Source organism: Lithobates pipiens, unplaced genomic scaffold, assembly GCF_037356315.1.
Source record: "Lithobates pipiens isolate NorthernLeopardFrog02 unplaced genomic scaffold, aLitPip1_a1.2 Scaffold_27, whole genome shotgun sequence".
NCBI lineage: Eukaryota > Metazoa > Chordata > Amphibia > Anura > Ranidae > Lithobates > Lithobates pipiens.
In genome coordinates this window covers 113052501-113065650 of record NW_027507788.1, presented here as the reverse complement: position 1 = coordinate 113065650, position 13150 = coordinate 113052501, and positions in this window count along the sequence as shown.

Below are 13150 nucleotides of genomic sequence, written 5' to 3'. Positions count from 1 at the left end.
GTCAGGAAAGTAGAGAGAGATCTGCTGTTCATAGTTCATAGTTAGTCCCCTCCCTCCACTGTTAAAATCACCTTCCTTGGGAACACTTACCCCTTGATCGCCCCCTAGTGTTAACCCCTTCCCTGCCAGTGACATTTATACAGTAATCAGTGGCTATTTATAGAACTGATTGCTGTATAAATGTCAATGGTCCCAAAAAAGTGTCAAGTGTCTGATCTGTCTGCCGCAGTGTCACAGTCCCACTAAAAATCACTGATCACCGCCATTACATTATTAAAAAATATAAAAAATTATAATAAATATGCCATAATCATATCCTCTATTTTGTAGATGCTATAACTTTGCACAAACCAATCAATATATGCTTATTGTGATTTGTTTTACCAAAAATATGTAGAAGAATGCATATCAGCCTAAACTGATGAAGACATGTGTTCTTTTTTTTATATTTTTTTGGATATTTGTTATAGCAGAAAGTAAATAATATTGTTTTTTTTTCAAAATTGTCACTATTTTTTTGTTTATAGCGCAAAACATAAAAAATGCAGATGTGATCAAATGCCACCAAAAGAAAGCTGTATATGTGGGAAAAGAAGGACATACATTTTATTTGTGTACAACATCGCAATTGTCAGTTAAAATGACATCAGTTAAAGTGCCGTATCGCAAAAAATGGCCTGATCAGGAAGTGGGTAAATCCTTCCGGGGGTGAAGTGGTTAAAATAAGGTATGGTATCGCCATATTATTGTTACCTATATACCTTGTGTAGCACCTGCTCCTGAAGAGCACGCTCTATGTGTTTTTGTCATTTAATATTACTGGAACCAGTTTGGTTTTGGATTCAATTACACTAAAGTTTGGTCTCAGTATCAGGCTGGGTGGATTGCATTGTGTTCTGCTTGACCATAGGATGCGCTCTCATCTCTGGCAAGTGCCAGAACGCAGTCCAGTTAGGTGCATTGAGTGCCAGTTCTCTCTGGGAACCAGCCCAGTGGGAGTGTCACTCTTGCTGTGCATTCTGGGAGAGAGTACTTAAGGTGCTGACATCACGTGCTTCAGGGTTCTGGTCCAGAAGTGCATTCTGTCTGTTTGGTCCCGGTCTTCCTGACCAGCCCCAGGGCTCTCATGGCCTGGGATGCGAATCCACCCGATTTCAAGTCTCGGGCTGGCTGGCCTGAGACAAAGTAACTTAAGGAAGGATTCGGAGGTGGTCTAGTGCCGTTTTGGTTTGTGGAGAGACCCAGCAACTGTAGAAGCATCCAGGGGAGGACTCTTTGGGAGAAGGCCATGCAAAGGTTGGCTTCTCAGAAGGAGCCTGGAGGCTAAGTTGAAAGACCCCAAGCAAATCTGATATCGTATGGTATTGCCAGACCGGCTGCAAGATACTGGTACCATACAAAGTTTTCTACATCTTTCAGTTATTCAAGTGTCCTGTAGCAAGTCTGTGGCAGGGACTTTGATTTATTTGAGCACCCTGTTGGTTGCAAGGCCTAGTGAGAGAAGGACTATCCGATAATGGTGAAGATCCAGCTGTGAATGTCGATTATCTGGATTTTCCTAATGTGAGAGATTCTTTTCTACTTGACTTAGTTCCAAGAGTACCCTGACTTTTCTACCTAAACCCTCTAACCCTACTTTGAGAGACTGTGTTTTGGTTATTCTTCTTGCAAATAAAAATCCCTTAAGCGGATCTGGTGTCAGTCTCTGCAGTTCTTGGGCCATCTACCTCGGGAAACCCTAGACATACACGGGGTCAAGTAGGTAACGGTAAGCCCAATTAAATCAGCTGCTCCTTCAGGAGTCAGTGCTATACTTGAAATTTTCCACATTTTGTCATGTCACAACTAAAAACGTGAATGTATTTTATTGGGATTTTATGTGATAGACCAACACAAAGTGGAACACAATTGTGAAGTGGAATGAAAATTACAACTGTTTTTTTACAAATAAATATCTGAAAAAGTGTATCATGCATTTGTATTCAGCCCCCTTTACTCCGATACCCCTAACTAAAGCCTAGTGGAACCAATTGCAGTCAGAAGCCACCTAATTGGTAAATAGAGTCCACCTGTGTGTAATTTAATCTCAGTATAAATACAGCTGTTTTGTGAAGTCCTCATAGGTTTGTTAGAGAACCTCAGTGAACAAACAGTATCACAAAGGTCAAGGAACACACCAGACAGGTCAGGAATAAAGTTGTTGAGAAATTTAAAGTAGGGTTAGGTTATAAAAAAATATCCCAAGCTTTGAACATCTCACAGAGCACTGTTAAATCCATCATCCGAAAATGAAAAGAGTATGTCACAACTGTAAACCTACCAAAACATGGCTGTCCATTTAAACTGACAGGCCAGGCAAGAAGAGCAATAATCATAGAAACAGCAAAGAGGCCCATGGTAACTCTGGAGAAGTTGCAGAGATCCACATCTCAGGTGGGAGAATCTGTCCACAGGACAACTGTTAGTCATGCACTCCACACATCTGGCCTTTATGGAAAGAGTGCCAAGAAGAAAGCCATTGTTGAAAGAAAGCCATAAGAAGTCCTGCTTGTAGTTTGCGAGAAGCCATGTGGGGGACATAGCAAACATGTGGAAGAAGGTGCTCTGGTCAGATGAGACTAAAATTTAACTTTTTGGCCTAAAAAGCAAAACACTATGTGTGGTGGGAAACTAACACTACACATCCCACTGAACACACCATCCCCACATGAACACATGGTGGTGGCAGCATAGCAGCATCATGTTGTGGGAATGTTTATCTTCAGCAGGGACAGGGAAGCTGTTCAGAGTTGATGGGAAGATGGATAGAGCCAAATACAGGGGGGAGCTCAGTACACCGGTTACTCCAGAATTTACCCTTGAGCACAGAAAATGGGCGGGACTGTTGCGGTACCCAGATGGAATAGTCATAAATAATAAAATTTGAATTGACATTTATTAGATAATTTATAAAAAAAAGCAAACAACACAAAGATAAATCTAGAAGACAGTACATATTTTAAAGTAATGGGGGTTACAATAATTACAAAGGACCCCATATAGAAGGGAACACATTCAAGTAGAGTGAGCATGTTCCTCGACCGGTTTCGCAGCTATATGCCGCTTCATCAGAAGGCGTCACCTACAATACCTAATATATAAAGAAAAATTTCTTTAAACAATAAATCACATTACATAATCAAATTCTTTAACAAAGACAGTAACAAAAAAAAAGGTATTAACATCTGGAGTATCACTGTATGGTCCCAGTGACTCACCCGAAATGTTCAACCCTTGGTAATAGAGACGGCAAATTCTGAGACACCCTCCATTGGGGTGACCCCCTGGGGGCGGAAACGGGGGACAGAGCATGATGGAACAGCAGAAACCAACTAGAGACAGGATACAATGATGACGCTTGTGTCAGTTTAAACTTAATAGTCAATTAGTCACTAATACAGTGCCCATGGATGAAATAGATAGAGAAGGAAAAAGGGTTAGAGGTTAGTAAAAGCACCCCCAAGCCAAACAGAAAATCTGTGTGGTCCATGAGACATATTACATGGTGGTTAAGAATAAAAATATAGAAGTTAGGAGTAGTGATGGACGAACTTCCGACGGGACGTTTCGCGAACGCGGATCCGCGAATGTGCCTAAATGTTCGCGGACCCCATTCACTTTAATGGCAGGCGTACCTTACAAAACCTCCAGGTCATATTTTCAGCCACAAAATACTTACTAGCTGTGCACACATAGTCCAGCAACATGGACACTGACATACCAGAAGTATTAAGTGAATCTGGGATCGACAACGACAAGCATTCTTTTTTTATCTGTGAAATTTTGTCAATTCAGGAGCACATCAAGGCCATGGAGGAGAGGCAAGGTCAGGCCAGTCTATGAAGGGGGTGCAGGAGATGGTCAGTGCCACAATCAGGGCAGCACAGTCCTGTGCCAGTGTCCCAGTGTGCCAACCTGTGCTTGAGCCCCTCCCTCTGCCCGGCCCTTACCCCCACCTATGCAGGGCTCCATTGCGGTGGTCCAGAGGTGCCAGTCCAGTGCTGATCCTCAGCCATGGTGCTGGCACTGCCTGCTGATTGGCTTCTCCGCTGCTATCTCCCTCACTGTCTGAAACCAGAACCACGATAGAGACTGAGCACTGACACCAGCACCGTGATAGAGAGCACTGACACCAGCACCGAGATAGAGAGCACTGACACCAGCACCGAGATAGAGAGCAGTGACACCAGCACCGTGATAGAAAGCACTGACACCAGCACCGAGATAGAGAGCACTGACAACAGCACCAAGATAGAGAGCACTGACACCAGCACCGTGATAGAGATCACTGACACCAGCACCAAGATAGAGAGCAGTGACACCAGCACCGTGATAGAAAGCACTGGCACCAGCACCGAGATAGAGAGCACTGACAACAGCACCCAGATAGAGACCACTGACACCAGCACCGTGATAGAGAGCACTGACACCAGCACTGATACCAGCAACTCGCTGAGGGACCCAAAAATATGACACCGCTCAACCTCTTCAAACAGGAGGGTATGGACATATAGTACGGTGTGCTTTTTTTGTACAAGCGAGCCAAAGGTAGAAAAAAGGTCCGTGTGATAGATTATATAATTCGTTTATAGAGTTATGCATATACATAGTCTACTGGTCACATGCGTTGAATTCCTCCGAGATCCATGCCTCATTCATTTTTATAAATGTGAGGTAGTCAACACTGTCATGACCCCCCCTGCTGCGCTGAACGTCCTTTCGGACAGGACACTGGACGAGGGGCAAGCCAACAGTTCGATTGCAAATTGGGCAAGCTCTGGCCAGAGGTCAAGCCTGCCTACCCAGTAGTCCAGGGCTTCATCACTTCTCAGAGCGTCCACATTGGGCGTTAACCCAATGTAGTCGGACACCTGTCGGTCTAGGCGTTCCCTGATGCTGGATCCGGATGACACCTGTTGATGGGACGGCTGAAAGAATGATCTCATATCAGAAGTGACCAACACATCTTCAAACCGCCCTCTTCTTGCAGGTACTGTTGGATTGGTACCCGCAACTCTTTCTCTGGGAGTAGGAATTTCTCTGCCAGTGCGCGCAAAAGCAGAATGCAGCATTTCTCTAAGCAAGGCCTGTAAGTGCTCCATTCTGACAGCCCTCTGTGATTGTGGTAACATTTCTGCCATTTTGTGTTTGTACCGGGGGTCTAAGTACGTTGCCACCCAGTACTGGTCCTTGACCTTTATTCTTTTTATACGGGGGTCCCTGTTAAAACACTGGAGCATGAAGGCCCCCATTTGCACTAAACTGGAAGCGTTGTGGTGACCTGGCTCCTGCTCATCATCCAGGATAATGTCATCCTCCTCGTTCTCCTCCCCCCATCCACGGACAACAATAGGGATCCCAGAAAGGTTTAAAGCATGCTCTTCTTGCTCCTCCTCATCTGCCCCGGCACCATCCTCCTCTGACTCCTCTTCAGACTCCTGTTGTTGACTTGTCTCAGATAGAGTAGCCCCCCTGGGAATTCATCCAGCATTCTGACTTCCTCATGTTCCTGCTCCTGCTGCTCCACGGCTTGATCAATGACACGACGCAATGCATGCTCCATAAAGAAGGCGTAAGGTATGATGTCACTGATGGCGCCATGGCTGCGACTGACCAGTTTGGTGATCATCAAATGGTCGCAGTGCATCGCGCATGAGCAACCACTGGCGTGGTGAAAAAAAACCAAGCTCCCCAGAACCTGTTCTGCCGCAGAGTTCTTACAGGTAGTCTTTAACTGCACGTTTCTACTGCAGCAGCTTATCAAGCATATAGAAGGTTGAGTTCCATCGCGTCGGGCAATCACAAATAAGACGTCTGACCGGCAGATTGTGTCGCTGCTGAATGTTAGCAATGCGAGCCATGGCCGTGTAAGATCTTCTGAAATGGGCAGAGATTTTCCTTGCCTGCTGCAAGATGTCCTGGACCCCAGGGTATTTGACAACTAATTGCTGCGCGACCAAGTTTAAGACGTGTGCCATGCATGGCACGTGTGTAATTTTGCCCTGTTTCAATGCGCTAAGCAGATTAGCACCGTTGTCACACACCACTTACCAACTGTCAAATTGAGCAGTGTTAGCCACTGATCTGCCTGTGAACACAAAGCTGAAAGGAGTGCAGGCTCTTGGCTTCCAGGCACAACAGACGAAGCACAGCATGGCAACGTCTCACCTGGCATGTGGAATAGGTTCTGGGGATCTTGAGCGGCACAGCGGAAGAGACGCTAGCAGCGGAAAAGGAGAAGTCAGCCAAGAAGGAGAGGGAGGATGGAGAAGGAGGGGGGCGGGGCCTGACGTGAATGGCGGCGGACGTGTTTGATAATAGCTCCAGACAACCACGGAGCAATCCGCCACCATCCGCACCTTAGCTGCACAAAAAACAGCTCGAGAGGCCCATACTTTGATCCGGTGCATCCTCCTGCATCTCCCCAAGCGGCTATTTTGGAGACTCCTCATCTGCAACCTCCCGCGGACCTCCGACGAGGATCTACACCAGCCGCCGCCATCTTGCCTCCCAGAGGCCTCCTGGCCATCGCTGAATCGAGCCGCCCGGGAAGGTAAGGGACTACCATCCATCCCCTCCTGCCATACATCCTTTTGCCTAGGACACTCCGTTGGCGGTTTCGGGCTTGTACGACGCTGGCTCTGGCCCGGTGCGGCCTAGTAAGGCCTGTGGATCCCCGGTCTTTCCTGAGGCCGTTGCCCGCGGGAGCGCTCCGAGGTCGGTCCGGCCCCCTACAGCGGACATTGCCTGGATACCTTAGCTGCCCTGACCCCCCCCCCCTCTACTGAGCCTGCCCAGCGGTGCATTTTTCAGGGCTTAGAGGCACTACAGGCATTTTGTGGCCTGCACCCCCCCAGAAGCCGGCGGACTTTCCTGACACAAGCAGGGGTACGGGAGGCCTTTGCCTGCAGCCCATCAGGGCGTTTGAAGCAGCGGGGGTCCCTGGACCACCACAGCGCCCACGCACGTACAACCCTGTGGCCGTTATATCCACCGTAAAGCCACAACCCACGGGATCATTCACGGTTGAGTGTCTGGAAGGAGGGGGTCTAGTGTGGGTGCCAATCACTCTGCCCTGCCATTACCCACCACCGGTATACCCCCTGTAAGCAGAGGTGGGCCCCCAACAGTTGTTAGGAGCGAGTCAACCCGGCTTACCATACGGACGGACACAGTGCATGAGAAAGCCAGCAGCTTCGGCCTACTACTGGCGTGAAGCGGACATCCTGCTGCTCCATCTCCATCCACCTCAGCTCCCTCCTCACAGCGGATCTGACAACAAACAACCACAAGGAGCCCGTTTTATAGCAACCCCCACCCTGCACCATACTTATGATGTTAAGTGAATGTAATTGAGAGGTGATCCATCCAGCATTCAGCTCCGAAGCTCCGACTATGCCAGCAAGGACTCCCACAACTCGCTCTGCATTGACCAAGAAATCTAAGGTAGCGCCGACTAACCAAGCCGTCACCGGCTCCATTCAACGTTTCCTGGCTGCCGGTAGAACCAGCGCAGGTAGCAGTCAAGCCAGGTCCACGAAACGCAGCGCATCTCCCTCTTCACTAGCTGCCTCTGTGAGAGATAGTTCACCAGCATGATCTTGCTGCTCGGATATCATGGAGGATCCCGGGTCCCCCTCAGGCTCAGAAATGTCATCACTTCTAGGCGGCCTTAAAAAAGAACTAGCTGGGATGTTCCACGGCCTTGAAAAATCGACAAAAAAGGAGATTACAGGGGTGAGGACAGATATGGCGCACATCTTAGACAGGGTGGGGGAAACAGAACAGTGCAAGAATCCCATGCTACAGCCATCAGAGAACTCCAAGACTCTGTCACGCAACTAGCCCTTGCTCACCGCACCTCCTTGTATAAGCTCGAGGACCTCGAGAATAGGAATCGTAGGAACAACTTGCGCATTAGGGGCTTGCCTGAAGCGACCGGAGACAACGATCTTGAACCGTCGATCTGCGGAATATTTAACACAATATTGGGAAAGCCACCTACCGAACCGCTACATTTCGATCAAGTTCATCGAGCTCTCAGGCCCTGCAATCTTAATACTGAGCAGCCCAGAGACGTAATATGCCGTCTACATTACTTTATGGACAAAAACGTCATCATGGTCAAGTTAAGGAGCGCCCCCAACATAGACTTTGACGGCACGATTCTCAAAGTTTTCTCTGATCTATCTAAAGAAACTTTAGATCGATGCCGAGCCCTCAAACCACTTTTGGAACATCTACACTCCAATGGGGTCACCTATAGATGGGGTTTCCCGGTGTGTCTCATCGCCATCAAAAACGGCCGCTCCCACACCCTCCGGTTCCCTGAGGATCTGACACAATTTCTGAAAGACCTTAATATGCCAGTGATGGAACTTCCGGGCTGGCAAGACCAGGCTCCTAAACTCACTCGTATCCAAGACTCCCAATGGCAACAGTCCCCTTCTAAAAAAAAGCGCTCTTCGGCGCCAGGCTCTACACAACAACGTAGATGAACATCGGGTGATCGTGCCTAAATGCTGTTTTTTCTCTTCTCCGGCTATTTTTCTCTTCCGATTGCAGGTTCCAGAACTGATCAAAAGGCAGTGAACCCTTCATAGGGGGATCTTTCCTTCTCAGCACCTGTAAAACCATGAAAGGACTGTCTTCTGGATGTGTGTTAAGGGTCCCAATGGACGACCCCACATCGGGACTGATCTTCAGAGGGATATGTAAGCCTGCAAATTGTTTAGCTTAATGTGCTGTGTCTCAGCCGTAAGAGAATATTTGTTTTATTTGTTCTATTTGTTACATTGAAGTTTATAGTTTAATGTTGGAGCAAAAAGGTTTTCTCCCACACATTATCTGACGCATAGCTGAATGCTGGTGGAGCATAATGCTCCTATGTGCCTTTTAAACAGCATGCCCCCCCACCACTTCTCCTTCTGGGGTTGAGGAGTATGGGTTGCCCTCAAGTTCGCTTGTCCATCCTCTTTTTGGAGGTCTGGGCAGCCGCCCGTTCTCCCCACCCCCCCTCACAGGGAACACCGCAGAAATCTGCGTGAGGTGATACGATTTCCCACATGTGTCCAGTTGGACGTTTTTGTTGTTTCTGTTCTATCTCCTTTATCCCCTCTGCAACTATCCCTTTCTCTTCCACCCTACTCCCCCCTTCATGGCTGGCATGCATGGCTAGGTAAGCTTAAGGGTCGCGCTCAACTGACATAATGGCCACGCTTAAAATTACCTCCTATAATGTTAGGGGTCTAAATGTAGCGGCTAAACGACATCAGATTACCCGGGAATTACGGGCACTTGCCTCTTCCATAGTATTTCTCCAAGAAACTCATTTAACTCACACTACGCAGGTCAAACTGACCTCGCCTTATTTTCCCCAGTGGTACTATAGCCTCTCAGATACGAATAAGGCTAAAGGGGTGGCCATAGGTTTTAGTGGAAGTGTACCCTTTCGTCTTACTGGTATGCAAGCAGACGATCATGGCCGCTTTCTCTTTTTAAAAGGCTTTCTAGGTAACACCCAATGTACTCTAGCAAACGTATATTGCCCGAACCACAATCAACCTACATTCTTTTCCCAACTTCTCACTGATTTATTGCACTTCGCTGAGGGTTTACTTATACTTGCAGGGGATATAAATATGCCTCTAGATATGCCTCTAGATCCCATCATGGATACATCACATGGCCGCTCCAATATTTTCTTTAAACGCCTTTCCTATGTTAAAAAGAGACTCCTGGAGCGACAGCTGATAGACGTTTGGCGTATCCTACACCCAAAAGCGAAAGACTTCTCCCACTACTCAAAGTCCCATCAGTCCTATTCCCGCATAGACAATATATTCTTAGACCACCATGGAAACTGGAATGACTCTCTCCTATCTAACCAAGTAGACGTCGCTCTGCTAGCCTCCAATATCTCACAATTTTTTACGGATAACAAACCTTCTAAGACTTCTCCTGCCATTGTATGGGAAGCTCACAAGGCTACCATGAGAGGCCGATTCATTGAACTAGGGGCAAGGAAAAAAAAGGAGAATGGTCAACAACTTGAGCAGGTCTTACACCAGATAGAGGAACTTGATAGACAACATAAACGAACCCTACACTCAGCCCACCTGGAGGCACTCGCGCTGAAATGAGAAGAATTAAAAACTCTTCTTAATCTCAACACCACCAGAAAATTTCAACGCTACTCGCAAAAACTCTACGAGTGGGGAAATAAGCCTAGCAGACAGTTAGCAAGATCCCTTAAAGAAAAACAGACTAGATTGTTTATTCCTAAGATAAAGTTGGCCAATAGAAATTTAGTCCATGCAACCCCCCCCCCCCCCACATTGCTAAAGCTTTTAGAGATTATTATGCAGACCTGTATAAAGTGAAAGGTGACGTCTTGTCTCTGACTGTAAAAGAGAGACATAGCCGCATGCTTGCATACCTAAAAGATGCTAAATTGCCCAAACTTTCAGACTCGGCTCTTCAGGACCTTGAGTCAGAACTCTCAGTTGAGGAATTCCAGATGGCTCTAAAGCATACACCGACGGGCCAGACGGCTACACTATCCTCTATTACAAAACATTTAGAGACGTTCTTCTGCCCCACCTAACGGCCTATGCCATATCAATTTCACAGACCTCGGGACTACGCCCAGAATCCCTTGCAGCCCACATTTCAGTAATCCCCAAAGCGGGCAAAGACCCTACTCAGTGCGGTAGCTACAGACCAATTTCCCTTTTAAATGTAGAGATTAAACTATATGCCAAGGTGATGGCTAACAGACTGCTTCCCCTTATACCCAGATGGGTCTCAACAGACCAGACGGGTTTTATACCGCACAAAGAAGCCAAAGACAACTCTCTCAGGGCGATATCTCTCATACAATGCGCACAAAGGTCTGCACAGTCCACCCTACTCGTATCCACCAATGCTGAAAAAGCGTTCGATAGTGTGGACTGGGAATACTTAAAACTGACCCTTCGTCACTTCGGACTCGGCCCCAAAATGTACTATCACATCCCTCTACTCCACTCCCACGGCGCAAATTCGCATAAACGGCACCTTGAGTGACTCATTCCAACTATTTAATGGGACCCGACAGGGCTGCCCTCTTTCCCCCCTGTTGTTCACCTTTACTCTTGAACCCTTTCTGGCAACCATACGACGTAACATAAACATACACAGTATTCGAGTGGGTAATAAAACACATAAATAAGCGGCATACGCGGACGATATTTTATTTTTTATCCAACAGCCCCGTGTCTCTCTCCCTAACTTAATGTCGGCGTTCTCCACTTTTCAGTCTCTGTCCAACTTTAAAATTAATCTTTCTAAATCTGAAATCCTAAATATTAATCTGCCTGCAAGAGAAGTGGACAGTTTAAAACCCCTCTTCCCCTTTAGATGGGTCCACCGTAGCATGTAATACTTAGGAATACATCTCACGCCTAACATCCAATCGCTCTTTAAACATAACTATATTCCATTATGAACAACATTCGAACAGACCTACAGAGGTGGAGCACGCTGACACACTCTTGGTTGGGTAAAGTGAATATAGTTAAAATGAACATTCTTCCTAGAGTCCTCTTTTTCTTTCAAATGATCCCATTGGGTGTGCCTATTGGGTTCTTCTCTTTATTGCAGGCCATGGTCTCTCGCTTCATTTGGAGGAACAGTCATCCCAGAGTATCTAGAGACATACTTTTTCGCTCTAAGGACTCTGGGGGACTGGCCCTACCAAATTTGAAGACTTATTATAACGCTGTAATTTTGTCTAGAATCTCCAATTGGAAATACGCAGCCAACTCCAAATTTTGGGTGAGCCTTGAACGCGCCCCTTGGTAAAACAGATGTCGCAGTCACACCTTGGTTGCCGCGTTCCTACAGACACCTCGCCCCAACCACCTCTTCACTGACCGCTTCCACCCTAGACATATGGGACGCTCTGCATAAGAAACTCTCATGGACTTATGTTTCCCCTCTGCTACCACTTCTTGACCACAATTACTTCCTACCTGGTCTGTTGGACCAGGTTCAAGACATGGTCGCCAGGAAGACCCCTGCTTCTGAATCATGTTCTCCGCTCAAATACTCCTAAACCTCTGACAGATATTCTTGGCCCCAAGCCACTTACGTTCCTAGACCAATGGAGATATACACAATTACAAGGTTTTCTCCAAACGTTGCCACAGCCACTAAGGGGGATACAGGATCTAAACAGTATCAAGGAGATATTTAACCCAACAGACCCTTCAGCACACTGTGTCTCGTTGTTCTACAAAACGCTCATCAAACTCCAGGGGGGCACTCACCCGCTCTTCCTCTCCAAGTGGGAGTCAGACCTGAAATCCTGCCTCCCACAAGGTCAAAAAGAAAAAGTCCTACAGCTGACGCATATCTCCTCAATTGCATCAAAGATGACTGAGGTCAAATACAAATTGCTAACCAGGTGGCACTATACACCATCAAAACTCCATCAGATGTTCCCCGCCAATTCCCCATTGTGTTGGAGGAATTGTGGGAGCAAAGCAACACAGGTGCACATATGGTGGTCGTGTTCATATATTCGCCCCTTCTGGTCTAGAATTATCTGACTTATACATCAAATATCCAAGGTTTCTCTCCCTTCAGACCCATGGTTTGTCCTCTTCCATGCCACCAAGGAACCAGTTGGAAGATATAAACGTTCCATAGTCCCTCACCTGCTCAACGTGGCCAAATTATAATATGCTTTCTATATTTGAAAGAAAGTATATTATAAGTGTATTACAACCCTATATACTGTACATCTATACCAGTGCTTAAAAGGACTTTTGTGGACATAGTAGTAATAGCTAGTGATTACAGACTGACTGTCCCTGCTCCACACAGCGTCCTTTCCCTACACTGACAAAAGACAGAATGTAAAATGGCCGCCAGATCAGGTCTATTTATAAGGTAGGGGGTATGTCCATGTGCTGAAATGTCTCAATTGGCTGTCCTGTACCCCATGATGGATGTGTCATGGGTCAAAGTTCTTCACAATGTAAACGAATATGGCCGCCGCGAACAGCGCCATAAGTCCGCCGGTTTGGCGAATTGTGAACAAGAAAAGTTTGCCACGAACCGACCG